Source organism: Pleurodeles waltl, chromosome 8, assembly GCF_031143425.1.
Source record: "Pleurodeles waltl isolate 20211129_DDA chromosome 8, aPleWal1.hap1.20221129, whole genome shotgun sequence".
Lineage (NCBI taxonomy): Eukaryota > Metazoa > Chordata > Amphibia > Caudata > Salamandridae > Pleurodeles > Pleurodeles waltl.
In genome coordinates, this window is record NC_090447.1 from 394893764 (window position 1) to 394911901 (window position 18138).

The following is an 18138-nucleotide window of genomic DNA, read 5'->3' on the forward strand; positions in this document are numbered from 1 at the left end:
AAAAACAGGAAAATTACTTGACAAAACCTATCTCTCCACTGCAACAACAACCAACTCCAAACAACAGCACCAAGTGTAAGTAACTTTTATACTTCCTAGTATGCAGGCTGCCATACCAATGCCATCATTTCCTTGGTGTAAGCAGCATATTTTCAACATTTGCATTGATTTTGCTGAGGATTTGCTACACAAATGTACATTGCATGATGTACTCCGCAGTTGCACTAATGCAGATACGCTATGGACCTGTGACGGGGTGATGCGCTGATTCTGAGCCTTGCAACAGGGACGATGCACAGGATCTACATAAAAAGCATAGTTTCTGCTGGATCAGACACCTTAGGCCCACTTCAATTAATCTAGTACTGGGGTGGATCCACTTGACAAGACAGACAGATTGCAGGGCCCAGGGGTAAAATTGCTGCACTATACTGCATCACAAGGAAAGTGTAGGGATGTGCTGTATTTAAAAGAATACAGTGCATTCCTATCTTTGTCCCTGCACTGGTGCCACTTTTTGCTGTCTAATGTCAATGTAAGTACCATTGACCATGTTGCAGGGGTACCTACTGGGTCCGAGTTCGGAGATTTCCACCCCGAGGGCAGACATAAAGATGCAACTCATATCTTAACTTTCTCAATATTTTGGAAATCATGCCCAGAGTATCAGCAACAGAACAGAAACAGTCCAACTGGGAGGAAACAATGAGGGTGAATTGGGGTGAATGGAACCGAAGAGAGGAGACGGCATGAAGGGTGAGGGAGGACAGAGATGAGAGGAAAGAGGGGGGATGCAGGAATGTTGGGATATGCAATGGAGGAACACAAGGCCTGCAAAGACCCAGGACACGAGGGACAACAGGCTAAAAGGAAGGTTACGAGCCTGGGGGTCAACCCGGAGCAGCCAGTACCACTCAGTATTAGTCCTCTCTTAGAAAGGAAACCCATAGCAGGAGGAACAGGTCAACTTTGTCCAGAATGTTGTAGATTATCCTGTTGTAAGAGGTGACTTTAAACATTGTTGAGAGCCAATCCTCATGTTTCAACAGCTGCGGGGATCGCCAGTGGCACAGGATGCAGAACTTGACTGCTGTGAGGGTGGCTGTGAGTAGTCGATGAGCATAGAGGAGCAGTTAGGATAGGATCCCCCATGTCATTGAGTATGATCAATCGACCCGGCATAGGGGTGGGTACTGTTATGGATTCCCTGAGTGTAGACCCCATTTTGGACCAGAAGGGGTGTATGGCTGGACATTCAGAGAGCAAGTAGACAATGTCACAGGGTGCATGAGTGCAGTGCCAACAGGAGGAATGGGGCAGTAGCCCTGCAGAACAGAGACTCACCTCTGACCAATGCCATTCCTGTAGGATCTTAAAAAGGCAGAATTTCACCCTGGGCTCCTGAGTGCACCCACTGAGACTCTCCTGGTGCTCTCTCCAATCCTCCTCATATTCAACCTGAAGGTGAGCTTGCCAGACTGCCTTCAGCCATGCCACCTGAGACTGGAAGTACAAAAAGTGGATCAGGAAGTTATACATCCAAGACATTATGCCCTGAACTGCTACCAGATGTTGAATGAGAAGAGTATCAGCGAGGGGGCTGGTCCAGGGAGTGGGACCCGCCCTACACGCAGTGGTGCAACTGGGGGTAGAGATATAGTTGGTTGGCATGTTAGGCCGAATTTGTCCTGCAATGTGGCTTAGGGTTTGAGGACGCCTGCAAAATCTGGTAGGTCAGGGTGTGGAATCCTGCGCTGCACCAGAATCCCCAGTTGAGGGTGCCCCCCCATGCAGATTACAGCATAGCTCCAGATGGGTGATTTTTCATGGGGATGGGCATCTACAAAGAGGAGCTTGTGACCCTCTGCCTAGGTCAGAAACATTGCTAACAATGTAGGATTCATCCGACCTATCCTGGGAGCGGCTGATGTATAGAGGGAGCGCGAGTCCTCTGGACTGTCCAAAAGATGTATCATAACCCACAGCAGAGGGTCCTGGACCCAGGGATACATATATGTCAACTGTGCTAGGTACACTGCTAGCCTGTGGTGTTCCACAGAAGGGAGGCTGAGGTCTATCACAAACTGATGGACAATGAGTTTCTAAATGGACAGTCGGGGCCCCACTAGTCCCCAAATGAAATATTGAATGTGCTTATCCACCTGCTGTAACACCTGTCAACATGGAGAGTATACATAGGTGAACAGTGGGAGAGTCACCATCTTCACTGTCTGGGTTGTACCCCACAATGACATATGTGGGAGGCACCAGTTCTCAAAATCTAATCACATTTGATCTAAGAGCGGACCAAAGTTATCAGCTACCATGTGTTCCGAACCCTTGTTCACGTAGATGTCCAGGTACCGCCAGTGGGACAGTCTCCACTTGAATGGGTACACATTGATGGCCGCACAGGGTTTGACCCTTGAGAGCGGTAGTGTCTTACTCTTCCCAGTTGACCTTGCAGCCAGAGAGGTCAGCGAAAGTGGTAATGGTCTCAAGCAGTGCCGGGTGGAGGAGTGCAGGTCTGAGAATGTGAGGAGGAGGTCATCAGAATGTAGGAGGAGCGTCGAGGGTCAGCCGGGCATGTGAATACTATCAATCCTGTCCGACTGGCGTATGGCAGAGTATGGGCCAGTGTGTACATATGGTTACAGGACGAGCATCCCAGGATGAAACCCACCTGGGTATGCTGTATCACAGAAGGGAGAACATGTCTGAGGTGGACCACCAGTATACTAGCCAAGATCTTAGCTTCACATTGAGGAGGGAGATGGGGCGATAATAACTATTACAAAGGAGGGGGTCCTTGACTGGCTTGGGAAGGCCCATGATAAGAGCCTTATTGTAGAGAAGGCCCAGGAAGCCCTATTGGTTAGCTTCCTGGAAGGCTTTGAAATGAGGTCCATTGTTATCATCTTGGTCCACCTGTAAAACGTGTCTGGAAAGCCGTCTTCAACAGGGGCTTTGTGGTAGGGGAGACAAGAGATGGCTTGCGTAATCTCTTCCTTCATAATTGCACCCTGTAGAAGTTCCTTGCCATCATCAGTAAGGCAGAGTAGGCTTACAGAGTCAAAAAGGGCTATGAGCTAGATTTTATCTTGGGAGAGTAGAGGTTCTGTTATTAGGAGACAAAGGTGTATGTGATTTCTTGCGGACAGGTGGTGAGGTGGTGATGACAGGAATAGCCACCCTGATTCCCTCAGGTGAGGCAGATCAGGCCTGTATGGTCCAGGATTGCTTCAAAGGCCTAGTTCCAGTCACCCCCCTCCAGAAGAAGTTTTGTGGTACCCATCTCTGTTAGGATATGATTGAGCCTGAGGAGTAAGGAGAGTTTGGAAGTGTCAAACATTGGTGCCAATTTTCAATTTGGTGAACCAAGTCCCAAGCACCGTATGCACAAGGATCTTGCAGATTAGGATGGCCACGCCACATTTCAGGGATCCTTCTGAGTCTTTAAAGTGCTGTAGGGGATAGCAGCTGTGGAACTCTCTACCCACCAAGTCCCTCCAGAGCTTCTCCACCTTTGCTGCTATCAGGTGTGTCTACTGGAGTAGGGCTATGTCATTGTGTTTGGAATTCAAATAGGTTAATACCTTTTTTAGTTTGATATAATGCACAAGCCATGCACGTTCCAAGAGATAATGGTCAACACTGCCTGCTGTGTCCTCGCACATGTCAATGCCCAGATGGGGGAGCAGATGGTGCTAGAGGGTGCAGGGAAGCTGCTGTGACTCGCCAGGCATAGGGGCAGATGCTCTCTAGGGGAAGACCAGAAAAACAGATCACCCACGGGTCCAGGAAGGTCAGGGAAAGCAGATGGAGATAGAGAGTGGGTAGGGAAGCAGACGTGGGCTGAAAGTGAGGGCAGGGAGAAGGGGTAAGGCTCAGGAAACAAAAAGGTAGGAGGTGAGGAGGGTGGGATATGGAACAGTCAAATCACCAGTAGGTACTACACAACAAATCCCCCGTTCAGACACCAGGGAGGTCATCCAAAACTGTGCTCATCGAACCCGAGCCCGGAAAGCAGCCATGGCCAGAAGGCCCAGGGAGGGAGGCAGAGGGTAGAATGCGTGTGCAGCTAGTCACAGTAATGCATCTAAGAGGGGCAAGGGTAGAGATGACTGCACCTCTCAGAGTTCAAGGGGTTCAGCAAGAAAGGTTGGATAGAGCAGGACTGCTGCAGTGGGGGTCTGGAGAGGGACTGTCACTGATGCAAGAGAGGAACGGTATGTCAAAGTTCAAAGTGCAAGATGATTCATCCATACATCACTCCATATAACGCTGAAGGTGTAACTGTCCAATGGAAGTCAGTCACACAGGACTGCAACCATTACCAACATGTACAAAACATTCCATCCTAGCCCATCCATGTGTGTTGAATCATTTACATACATAGTCTATTTCACAGTTCCTGAATGTACTGGGCTCAAGTTTAGTTTCTCAGGTTTACCATGTGTAAAGCAATAGAACAACTACTACCAAGCTAGCATTCTCATGAGTATGGAGTGTGGAAGAAAAGTACAGGTTAGCAAGAATTACTAATCAATTCCTGCACAGTCAGGAAACAGGCCCCTGCAGGCATCACATAGGCTAAGCAAAGTGAATTAAAACAGCAAATTCAATTCTGCAAATAAGGCACATTTAACATTCAAAATTATGAATTGAACGTTAATAAGCTTTATCTGTGATCATGTTACATAGATTGAAAAACTCTGTTAATGCATTTGTGTCACTATGGCACAGAACTACAAACTTTGACTTATACATGTAACACTTTATATATTTTTCTCTGGATTTCTCTTGTGATTTTAGTACACACTAATAATTAACATAAAGAAGGACAACATGGAAACAAATTAATTCGATATACATAAAGTTTAAAGGCTATACCACATGCTTTTCAGTAACCTATTCTTCAGTGAAGGCATATTAACTTAACATGGCTTTCAGTGCAAAAATTAACAACAAAACTATTAGTACTTTGATTAACTAAATGCATAGACTATCATGTATAGATTACCACTGTGACGTCAGGGACAGTACTAAAATTTCTACTATATCAAGTTCAACATAACACAATACTGATCCGGTGTTGAGAGACATTCCCGGTCCTGTCATCATCAAAGCCAGGTGACAAAGAGAGTTCAGTTCACAGTGATCTCTGCCTCGTCATCAGTCCATAAGCACCCTCCACTTCAGCTGTGATTTTGTCAAGTCCCCTGTCATGCATCAGTTCCACCACCACCTTAATCACTTTCTCCTTGCCACTCAACATGTGGTTCAGCCTGTCCAGTGCCCTGGGACCCCCAAGGCAGCCCTTCAGCATGCTCTAAATGCAGCTGTCCCTGGGCTGCGGTGGAGCGGTCTGGGGTTCCCGGTGATGTGTCTATATCCCCATCCTCCAGGCTGATCAGAAAGAACTGCATGCCTCTGGTTTGTAGAAGTCTTTCAATCTACTTTCCATAGTGCCCCACATACGGGCCAGCTCTAAAAGGCCAACATTTTTGTCCCACTTGCCTAGTTGTGGTCAGAGAGGAAGGAAGTCCCTCCTTTTGTCATTCACCTACTTGGAGAAATCCACCACTATCTTTTTTTTATGTTCATCAAAGTCATAGGGCCCCTGTGCCCGCGCTGCCACGAGGAACTGCCTGGCCTGTTTGTGATATAGGAAACAGGCAATGATGGGTCTCATACCTGTAGGTGTTTGGGGTCGTCATGGCTGAATTCTATGGTCCCTTTGCATTTCCTGGGTGGGCATTGACTTAACCCTAAGTAGGGTAGGTATCAAGTCACAGAGGAAGCCTACACGTAGGCACCCTCGGCCCTCTCTGTATGTCAAAAAAGCAAATGTTGTCCCTGCTGCTTCTGTCCTTCAGTTCAGTGATTTTGTCCCATAAGGCTTTGAGTTCCTGATCCATATGAAGAAAGTGGCCGACTTTGGCTTCCAGGGAGGAGAGACGATGATCCAGGCCCTCCACTTTGTTTTGGAAGCCAATGAGTTCCGCTCAGATGGACTTCATCTCCACTGTGATGCCCAAGATCTTAGTATCCATAACCTCAAGTCTGTGCCCCACTGCCATTATTGATTTAAGAATTAGCATCATGATAGTTTCCGAGAGGCCCTATAGGGGAGAGCGCAGCGACTTGGACTGTGCAACCACCTCCATAAAGAGTAAAATTCTTGTTAGCTTCCCAATGCCATGGCACATCTCTCAGTGAGCCTGTAGGAGGGTGGGTGCAGAGAGTGTGCTCATTCAGAGGGCAACCACTATGGGGCGAGAACAGACATAGGTGGCCCACAGTAGTCCCTATTGGGAAGCGGCTTAGGGCAGACAGAAAGCAGTGCTGGTGTAACTTTGGAACATAAGGAAGGGTTCCAGGTTGAAAGAGTAGAGAAGAGAGCAGCGGGGACCTCCCAAGGAGATGGGCCATACCCTGGCTTGCTGCAGGGCCCACTGATAGGGGGGCTGATGTGGGGAAGAGGCAGGAGACATCTCACTGGTGTCCCGGAGCTGGGGGTGTCAGAAGGTCTAGAAGTAGGGGGCCTGTGGTGAGTGTCAAGGCCACACAGACTGCCTCATGCTGTCCCCAATGCTTCTCGGGTGACTCTCAATGCACTAATCTGACAGGTGTACTGAGCAGCGCTCAAAAAGGCAGCAGAGTCCAGGTTTCCCACTCTGTACCAAGGGGAGGTGTTCTGCTGCTAAGGTCCAGTCTCACCCCTCTAGCTAGCCAGTGTGGTCTTGTGAGATGGGGGCTAGGTGCCAGTCATGCATTTTGTAGGCAGCTGGCAGTAGTGTGCTGCAAAGCCCTCTGGGGCAAATCTCCTACTCTTTGTGGCCCTGACCATAGAACATCCACAGGAGGGCTGAAACGTAGAGTCACCAGATGAGTGGAGTGATCCTGCTGGACATAAGCTCTGCAAGAAGATGCTGCACCACCTCTCGTGTACATGGGACGCTGAGGCCAGGTCTCCCTTCTCACTGATCAGTGCCAACCCCAGTGGAACAGGAACAGGACCCCAACCTGCTCAAGAGGGTCACCACAGTCCAGCAGGTCTCCAGTAATGGGCTGGCTGCCCCATGGCACTGGATGCTGACTTTTCTGTCCCCCAGGCCTCTCAGCTTAACCAAGCTTGGCGTTCAGGTGACCATCATTGTCAGCAGCCAGGCTCCACTCCTAATTGCTTCACTTTGAACACACACTACCAGGACAGACACATTAACCATGTGTACACTGTTCCACATTTCAAACTATGTGACAACATGATTTTACCCCACACACAGTTCCAGATCGACCTGATTTTGGGCAGGGGTAAGTGAAACACACAGCAACTGAACTTCAGAAGAGGCGAGTGAGCCTGTAGGGCTCACTTCAGTGACCCAGGGTATAATGGTCATGTTCACTGCTACTGATCACTACACAGAATGCTGCCATTCCTACGTTTGCTCTGATTTACTCTAGGCAAAGGCAGTAGCATACAACAACTATGAGGGTAGGTATTTGGGTAGCCCTTCTGGTCCTACCAGACTGCAATTCATGACACAGTCCTCCGTCATGTCACACATGCATATTCCACTATGGGACTATAGTATTAGTGATCTACACAACAATATAATTGGTCACTCAGGCTAGGGGTCCACAACTCATTCCATGTAGTGGAAATGTCCTACCCAACACATCAATGGTACCAAATTTAATTAAATTGTGTATGTCCACAGCCATTTTTGCTTGCACTTTAACATAATGCTTCACAATTTATTCATCTCTGTCTTCCTGGCCTGATGTTGTGGTTGTCAAACATCCCCCTTGTCCTGCATTCCTGAAAAATACCATGCATTGCTACTCCAGCAGTTTCTTATGTTTTGGTACAGGCCTTTGACCCTCCTTGCATTGTGCAGCAAAGCATGGTTAACGTTTATTGTATGAAGTTGGACACATGTAGTCTTAACATCAAGTAGCCATGAAAAGGTGTTACATGTGTGCTGTTTTGTGGACCTCCGCACATGCATGAATACATTCTTTACAAATAACATTTTGACATCTACACCTGAGACTATGCTTTTGACCCGGACAATTGCGTCCCATGATCTTTCACCTCCACTGCAGGAAAGAGCTTGAACAACCTCCCCCTGCACCTCAGACAAAGCCAGTCTCAAGACATGGCTTTTTGCATAAGGCCCCTCCCCCCCCCCAGTGCTTTGAGACCCTCACGGGGGAGTAGCCACTCTTCACAAATATTGAATGATTGATTGATCTGTGATGGTATCTGCTGCAACATGTGCTCCAGCAAAGTTCTGCCAGTGTGCATGCTACTCCATATGTGGCACATACTACAATTATGAACCTGCCTCAGGGACTGACTTATTGGGAGATTTGGGATCCATCATACACAGGAAGCCATGTGCCACATGAAGCATACTTTGATGCAGCAGAACACAACAAGACAGCTTGCTGTGCTACACTGCACTACTTAAGAGAGGGAGGACAGGAATGCACCACATCTATCCAGATATGTGGCAGTCCTGCCCTGTCCCTTTCATTCAGTGCACTGCATCACATTGGCTTGCTACAATGATTTGTTATTAGTTGGAGTTATAGCCCCATGTTTCCCAACAGCTCATAAATCATGAGTCATACATGTTGAGGCCTACATCTAGGTGATAATATGTGAGTGACTAGATATGTAACTTGACATTCACAGACACACAACACAGTGGATGAGTTCCAAAAACATATTTATTGGATGATATTTTGACATATTTCCTCTCAGTATTACCATCAATTGCTACTATTCATTATACAAAAGAATTTGCCACTATTTAGTCCTGTCTCCTCTGACCTGCAGCTATGTGCTCAATCTCTGCATCACTGTGTGGATCCTTTTTAAGTTCATGTAGGGTTTGTGACTCATAATCCCATGACACATTGGTTTTTAAACAGATACTATGCCATATTGCACTCACAAGGATGATTTTGCATACTATAGGAGGTGAGTACAAGAGTCTTCCAATTGATATGTCCAGGCAGCAGAACAGGAACATTAGGATCTTAAAATTTTTCTCAATGACAATTCTTGTCTTTGTCAGAGCAGAGTTAAACCTTTTTTCAATCTCCATCTATGGATTGTTGAATTGAGTCATGAGCCATGGCTGCAACCCATATCCTTAATCACCTGAAAAGTGGAAAATACAAGCAGTCAATGGTTTTGTACACCGTTACTTAGACATAACTGACTGAGGGGGTCATTATGACCCTGGCGGGAAGGCGGAGAAGCGGCAGTAAGACCGCCAACAGACTGGCGGTCTTTTTTTTGGAATTATGACCATGGTGGTTACCGCCATGGTCATCTGCTGGTTCTCTGTACCGCCCGCCAGGGCAGAGACGACTGCCGGACTGGAGACCTGGGTCTCCAGCCCGGCGGGTGTCACTATACCTCCGGCAGTATTTGGACCCGGCTGACCGCCATGGATTTCATCCGGTTTGAAACCACCATGAAATCCATGGCGGTAAGCACTATCAGTGCCAGGGAATCCCTTACCTGGCACTGATAGGGGTCTGAAACCACCCCCCACCCCTCCCCTACACCCCCCACCACCCCTGCCACCCCCCAAAGGTGGCAGGGCCCCCCTCCCCACCCCGACCCCCAACGTCACATCACTCATGCACACACGACACACACGCAGGCACCACCAACACACATACATGCACACACCGACATACATGCCAACATCCACACACACAGTTAGACATGCACACCCACATTCAAACATACACGCACACAACCATACAGACATACCTACAGACATACACGCACTCATTCCTATACTCACAACAACCCCGTAAGCATACAGGCACTCACACATCCCCACTACATACACACACGCACACCCCCATGCACGCACACAACACCCCCCACCCCCATCCCCTCACGGACGACCGACTTACCTGGTCCGACGATCCTCTGGGAGGGGACTGGAGCCATGGGGGGTGCTCCGCCGACACCACACAGTCAATAGAACACCGCCACGCCGATTCACAGGATGTGATTCGGTGGGCGGCGTTCTGTTGACGTGGCGGTGGAGGTGGAGCAACCTCCACTTCCCCGCCGCCCGCCAGTATGGCTGTTGGCGGCTCTCCGCCCGAAAAAGGACGGAGAGCTGACAACAGTCATAATACGCCAAGCGGAAAACCGCCACCACTGGCGGTCTTCAGCAGGGCGGTCCCTCGGCGGTCTTTAAAAAATACCGCCGAGGTCAAAATGACCCCCTATATGTGTGATGTGTGCAGCCACACTCATACACATTTCTTTTACTTTTAACAGATGTGTGTAAGGTACTATTGCCCATTGCTTAACATGTGTATGCTCAACTTCTATGTGTCATTGCACACATTGCCTATAGTGTGAAACATACAACACATCTGCCTGCTGACATTCATGTTTAGGGAGTAGATTACTATGATAATAACCTTTGAATGTTCTTAACAGTTCTATGTTATTTGCACTCAATATGTCTACAAAGTAACACACTTCTGATAAGATATTCTTGAATACATTCAGCCCTATGTAGGTTGTGACAGTGCCAACATATTTGACACAACACTCACATACATTTGTCCTTTTGTCACCAATGATGTCCTTGTTTGCCTACATGACATTTGCAGAGCCTTTGATTTGTGGAATTAATTTATCATGGCTATTTGCTTAGTAAATGTGAGCAATTTCCAACAGGTGACATGGATATTTAATTTGGATGTTTTCATACACAGCTAATGTTTTTTTGTAGGGCACATTGTTGTGCTAAACTTAGGTCAAAACATAGGTATGACAATGTAGGCCTTTTTCATCTGTGAAAATATGATGTAGATATAGGTAACTTAATACTACAGAAAATACACAACGAGGTGCCCCTAAAGTATACAAAAAACAACAAGATAAAGAATTCACATATACATTATTACGAAAATCAATCCATAATGCCGCCAGTACGTCTTGGAGTAGATCAGTGCAGGCAATAAATCAGTCCAGAGTTTATTGAGAGTATGACTTCATATTGAACAGTCAACAATCCAAAGCAATATGTACTTCCAGCTTTCTAGCCAACACGTGTTTCGTCTTTGGGAATAATTTACATCCCTTACGACTTCTTCAGGGCTAGAAATCACAAACAATACATACTAGTTAAAACCAATATGCTCAACCGTCAAATTCAAAGCAGATATGTATCAGAACCCAAAGGGAGGTGAGATGAAAGTTAAAGATACACCCAAAATTGGTGAAAAGAAAATTACTCACACGTTCAAGAAACCTCAAGAACCATTACACAAACATCCACAAATAATGACCAAATAGAAGCAAACTATATGCCACACATACGTGAACAAATCCTTAAAAAATTCCTTAACGACCAAATTCATGCCACCCATAGTGCTAAAAAAACCTCAAAAAATATAAAAATATTCTACATCCAATAACACTATTGGTAATAGTCAATGATGTCAGATGATCCGTAAATGATATGTTGCAATATACGAATCCACCGAACATAGGTTCAAAATAAACTGTCAACAAAGAAAGAACAGATAAATCTCAGTACAATGTAGTTCACATACTTTTGCCCACCGCTTTGAAACCCATGATAGCAACTGTCCTATAAAGAGAAATATTAAACCAACAAAGATCGGTGTCTGGTACTGTGACTGCAACAATATTTATACTACTACTATCACTTACAATATTTATGGTAGTAACAGTAATCGTTAAGTTGAGGTTACTACAGGACAACGTGTAGAACTGACCGACCTGATCGAGTCGGTCAATACACTCACCCCAATGTTCATAAGATAGTATCTCCACTCAAGTGCCGGCGCCTCCGTGTCAGAACGCCAAGCGAGTACGCTGGTATCTACCAATATACACGTGCCGGTGCCTCCAAGTAGGGACGCCCAGCGAGTGCGCTGACTACGCGCACACGAACTCGGAAGTATAAATATACTTCCGGGTTCTTCCCATTCAGTCCTGGGGATAGCGACATAAAGAACGGACTAAGGATCAGCCCCTGCAATATAACCACCTCAACTACGTAAACCAACGCGGTGACAATAATACCTCAGACAATATACTCCACGCTGACTATGCCACTCGCTGGCGGTAGTATAAACAAGAACAAACGTGCTCTGCTGCAACTAGTAAGTTAGCCAAACAACCACAATTGGAATATTTACAACTACAATTCACATTTTCTCCATGTCTCAGTATATTGGGGAAAGAAACAACGGCTCTAACTGTCAACCTATTTATTAAATACACCCAATTTAGCCATTTGTCAATGCTTTCATAACTTAATTATGCAGAAGTTACACATCCTAAAATCACACTATCAGTCACCACATGGAAACAGAAAAAAGACAATATAGGAATGAAAAGTCAATTGAATTAAAGAGAGACCCCCATATTAATTGAATTTATGACGTATTTGAGAATCTTGGTACACAATTTATGGATACTGATAAATTATATGGTAATTACACAGTGATGCCTCAATATACCACATTTAAACACATGTGCAGAATTGACATAATCAGTATGATTAATAAAGACATGCTAACAACTATTACATCTGAAATTAATCACCCAGGAAAAATTCCAATTCTCTATCGGAATTCAAACCTGATTCTACTGCTCTTAATCTCATAATCCACAGGGCTTCTTGTCTACGTAAACGTAATTCTCTGTTACCACCCCTGGGGTCACGAGAGATGTGTTCAAGTCCCAAAAATTCAAAGCTTTTGTGAAATGGTTGTGAATTACAGGACATTATATGTGCCACCAAGGGGTATCTCTCATCCAAATTCTTAAGTGCCCTCATATGTTCCCCTATTCTGATTTTAAGTGGTCGTATCGTGCTTCCAACATAAATTTTAGAGCATTTGCAACGTATTATATATACAACAAAATTGGAATTACAATCAATAGTAGAACAAATTGCATATGATGTGCCCTCATGAGAGATTTCCTTTATCTTATGACAAGCCCACCGACAAACTCTACAAGAGCCACATTTATAAAAACCGACTTCTCTTTGGGATAGCCAAGTTTTATTTGGGGAGATTGTGGTAAGGCTTGGGCTTTATAAAGTTTTGAGGGTTTTACCTCTACGAAATGATGTAACTACTGTTCCAGACACCACATCCTTGAGTGATACATCCTGCAATAATATATTCCAATGTTTAATCATGAATTTTTCCAAAATCAATGATGCATCATTATGATCAGTGATAAGCCTTACCAAATTGGATTCCACATTAGTCTCCTTCTTTTCTTTAAGTTCCAAAGTTGCATTTCTATCCAAATACCTTGCTCTGTGTCGAGCTTTCTTAAGAATCTTTTTTGAGTAGCCACGGGTTATAAATCTCCTCTCCATATCATCCATTTGGTCAGCAAATTCATCATCTATGCTGCAATTACGTTGTGCCCTCAAGAATTCACCAAAAGAAGTCGGTTTTTATAAATGTGGCTCTTGTGGAGTTTGTCGGTGGGCTTGTCATAAGATAAAGGAAATCTCTCATGAGGGCACATCATATGCAATTTGTTCTACTATTGATTGTAATTCCAATTTTGTTGTATATATAATACGTTGCAAATGCTCTAAAATTTATGTTGGAAGCACGATACGACCACTTAAAATCAGAATAGGGGAACATATGAGGGCACTTAAGAATTTGGATGAGAGATACCCCTTGGTGGCACATATAATGTCCTGTAATTCACAACCATTTCACAAAAGCTTTGAATTTTTGGGACTTGAACACATCTCTCGTGACCCCAGGGGTGGTAACAGAGAATTACGTTTACGTAGACAAGAAGCCCTGTGGATTATGAGATTAAGAGCAGTAGAATCAGGTTTGAATTCCGATAGAGAATTTGAATTTTTCCTGGGTGATTAATTTCAGATGTAATAGTTGTTAGCATGTCTTTATTAATCATACTGATTATGTCAATTCTGCACATGTGTTTAAATGTGGTATATTGAGGCATCACTGTGTAATTACCATATAATTTATCTGTATCCATAAATTGTGTACCAAGATTCTCAAATACGTCATAAATTCAATTAATATGGGGGTCTCTCTTTAATTCAATTGACTTTTCATTCCTATATTGTCTTTTTTCTGTTTCCATGTGGTGACTGATAGTGTGATTTTAGGATGTGTAACTTCTGCATAATTAAGTTATGAAAGCATTGACAAATGGCTAAATTGGGTGTATTTAATAATTAGGTTCACAGTTAGAGCCGTTGTTTCTTTCCCCAATATACTGAGACATGGAGAAAATGTGAATTGTAGTTGTAAATATTCCAATTGTGGTTGTTTGGCTAACTTACTAGTTGCAGCAGAGCACGTTTGTTCTTGTTTATACTACCGCCAGCGAGTGGCATAGTCAGCGTGGAGTATATTGTCTGAGGTATTATTGTCACCGCGTTGGTTTACGTAGTTGAGGTGGTTATATTGCAGGGGCTGATCCTTAGTCCGTTCTTTATGTCGCTATCCCCAGGACTGAATGGGAAGAACCCGGAAGTATATTTATACTTCCGAGTTCGTGTGCGCGTAGTCAGCGCACTCGCTGGGCGTCCCTACCTGGAGGCACCGGCACGTGTATATTGGTAGATACCAGCGTACTCGCTTGGCGTTCTGACACGGAGGCGCCGGCACTTGAGTGGAGATACTATCTTATGAACATTGGGGTGAGTGTATTGACCGACTCGATCATGTCGGTCAGTTCTACACGTTGTCCTGTAGTAACCTCAACTTAACGATTACTGTTACTACCATAAATATTGTAAGTTATAGTAGTAGTATAAACATTGTTGCAGTCACAGTACCAGACACCGATCTTTGTTGGTTTAATATTTCTCTTTATAGGACAGTTGCTATCATGGGTTGCAAAGCGGTGGGCAAAAGTATGTGAACTACATTGTACTGAGATTTATCTGTTCTTTCTTTGTTGACAGTTTATTTTGAACCTATGTTCGGTGGATTCGTATATTGCAACATATCATTTATGGATCATCTGACATCATTGACTATTACCAATAGTGTTATTGGATGTTTAAGGTATTGTCGTAGAATATTTTTATATTTTTTTAGGTTTTTTTAGCACTATGGGTGGCATGAATTTGGTCGTTAAGGAATTTTTTAAGGATTTGTTCACGTATGTGTGGCATATAGTTTGCTTCTATTTGGTCATTATTTGTGGATGTTTGTGTAATGGTTCTTGAGGTTTCTTGAATGTGTGAGTAATTTTCTTTTCACCAATTTTGGGTGTATCTTTAACTTTCATCTCACCTCCCTTTGGGTTCTGATACATATCTGCTTTGAATTTGACGGTTGAGCATATTGGTTTTAACTAGTATGTATTATTTGTGATTTCTAGCCCTGAAGAAGTCGTACGGGATGTAAATTATTCCCAAAGACGAAACATGTGTTGGCTAGAAAGCTGGAAGTACATATTGCTTTGGATTGTTGACTGTTCAATATGAAGTCATACTCTCAATAAACTCTGGACTGATTTATTGCCTGCACTGATCTACTCCAAGACGTACTGGCAGCATTATGGATTGATTTTCGTAATAATGTATATGTGAATTCTTTATCTTGTTGTTTTTTGTATACTTTAGGGGCACCTCGTTGTGTATTTTCTGAGTTGTGAGGTTGTTTGACCTCTAAGGGTTGGGTGTTTCCCTAGTGGGGTCCCCCATCATACACTTGGGTAGATTAGGCACCCTGAGCGCCATATCTCCTCATTTTTGCACCTGGTTCTATTTATTTCTGAACTTAATACTACAGACCTATGAACAACACTTTTGCTTTTCACATGTATGCATGTTATTTTGCCTTGTAAGTGATTCTGTACCTATATGCCTAGATTCTGAAATTATTGATGCAGCATGAGAGTATTCAGTAGTGAGTCCTGAGTACACTGTGATACCGTACCTTGGTTGCATTTCCTCCTATGTTATGTCTTAGTGTTTGACATTTTTCACAGAATAATCATTGACTGTCTCATTTTTACAATGATAGACTGAGATGCAGGAAATGTAGGCAACTTGAGCCACTAAACTGTTCATCTTATCACATTGAAGAAGTATGCCAATATGGGTTATTAGCTATGTATATATTTGGACCTCAAATGTTGGAATGGCTGAAAAATATGTGTACTTTATACTTATTATATCACATATGTACCTAGAGTTGTCATTTACACATTATCTACACTTTCAGTGCATAACATATTTATAACGTTTAAGTTATTTTTCCACTTGTGCTCCTGATACTTTGGTCAACAGATTTCTTGCCATGTGTGAGACAATAACTTAGGAACACATGATTTATTTGACATCCGTTAATTTAGTGGAACTTTAACAATCAAGACTTGATTCGCCATTACCCAAATACACAACTCAAACTTAGCTAACGAGTCTCCTTTCTTCTCATATTCAATTTAATTGTGGCCCACATGATTTGTGTGTTGATTTGGACAACCATGCAGAAAATGTGGTTCTCTCCACACACAGTGTGAAATGACACAATTCTTGTCACTGTGGGACTTTTCCTCTTTCCATTGCAGGATTAGTGAGAAAATGACACAATGGGACATCATTTAATACATGTTGGACTAAGTTATTCCCAGTATGTGCACATTTCACAAGATCCATACACAAACACAGAGATGGCTATTAAGTCATACATTACTACTTCTTTGTTAGTATAATGTATATTTCTGCTTTCCTTACAAATAAGTAGGCCATTTCCATACCCTCCATTCTGAAACCGCTCATTGATGGTACAGTGGAAGAAGATGTATGCATTATGTGCACTTCCAGGATATTTTGCCAGGACATTGATGAACATTCCTTGATGGTCCACTATAGCCTGGGCATTGATGGAGTAGATGTGCTTGCAGTTTCCGCACAGATGGAATGTTGAAGGAGAGAAAACCAATTGCATATGTGTACAATCATTAGCACCAAGAACATTAGGGAAATCAGCAGTGATGTAGAATCCTTGCTTGGTATCCTGTTGTTGTTGTGTAGTTTTGGGGAAGAGAAGTTACTGGTGTGTGAGTTTTACGGATGGCACCCAGAACAGATGGGAGAAAGGGAGAAAATCCTCCCTGTGATGTTGGACTTGGAAGGAACCTGATGCTAGCATGTGGAGCTCAGCTATCAATTTTACATGTGTTGGGATGTATTTGGCCCTTGCAGTTGCTGGCAGGAGCTCTGGTGCTATCTTCTCCAGAAATTCAATTATGGACTCCCTCTCAAGTTTGCAGAATTGTATGACCTCATTCCTGAGGTCAATGAGGGATGACCGGTGCCAGAAACATGCATTCTCCTTCTTCGCTGCCTACGTAGTGGTGGTCTCCTAGCTACTCCCACCTGCAGTAGCATGACCTCCATGGTGTAGTTGAGCTTGCCAAAGTATGATTTTGGTAATTTTATACTTCAACCACTGCGTCATTTCCTATGCCTGATTTGCCAATGCGCAGCGCTTATGGCACATTTCTAGGTTTGCGTTGCGTTATCCCACGGTGTGATGCAGTGCTACACTCATAAACACCACTGTTGCGTCTGATTTTTTTGGGGAACACCTACATTGCATTTATTAAATGCTAAGGCCCTCATTACAACATTGATGGTAAATCCTGCTTACCGCCATGCAGAAGACCGCCAACACACTGCTGCGGTGGTGGAATTCCGCTACAGCTATTACGACCCACAGCCCAGAATCCGCCAAAATCCAGACACCCAAACAAGTCCGCCACACCAAAGGTCAGTGATAAACTGACGATACCAAAACCTCCACCGTCACACCAGCAGGAATATGCCCACCCTATCACGACCCACAAATCCACGCGGCGGTCTTTCAACCGTGGTAAACCATTGGCGGTACACACCGCCGCGCTCATAATACACACACACTTACAAAACACAACCACATTGGGCAATTCAAAATACACACACCTGATACACATACACACACCACTCCCACACACCCAATCCAAAATAAAACACAGACCCACAACACCCACAAACCCTTATGACCAAAAGTGAGAAAGAAGCCCAGAGAGAGACA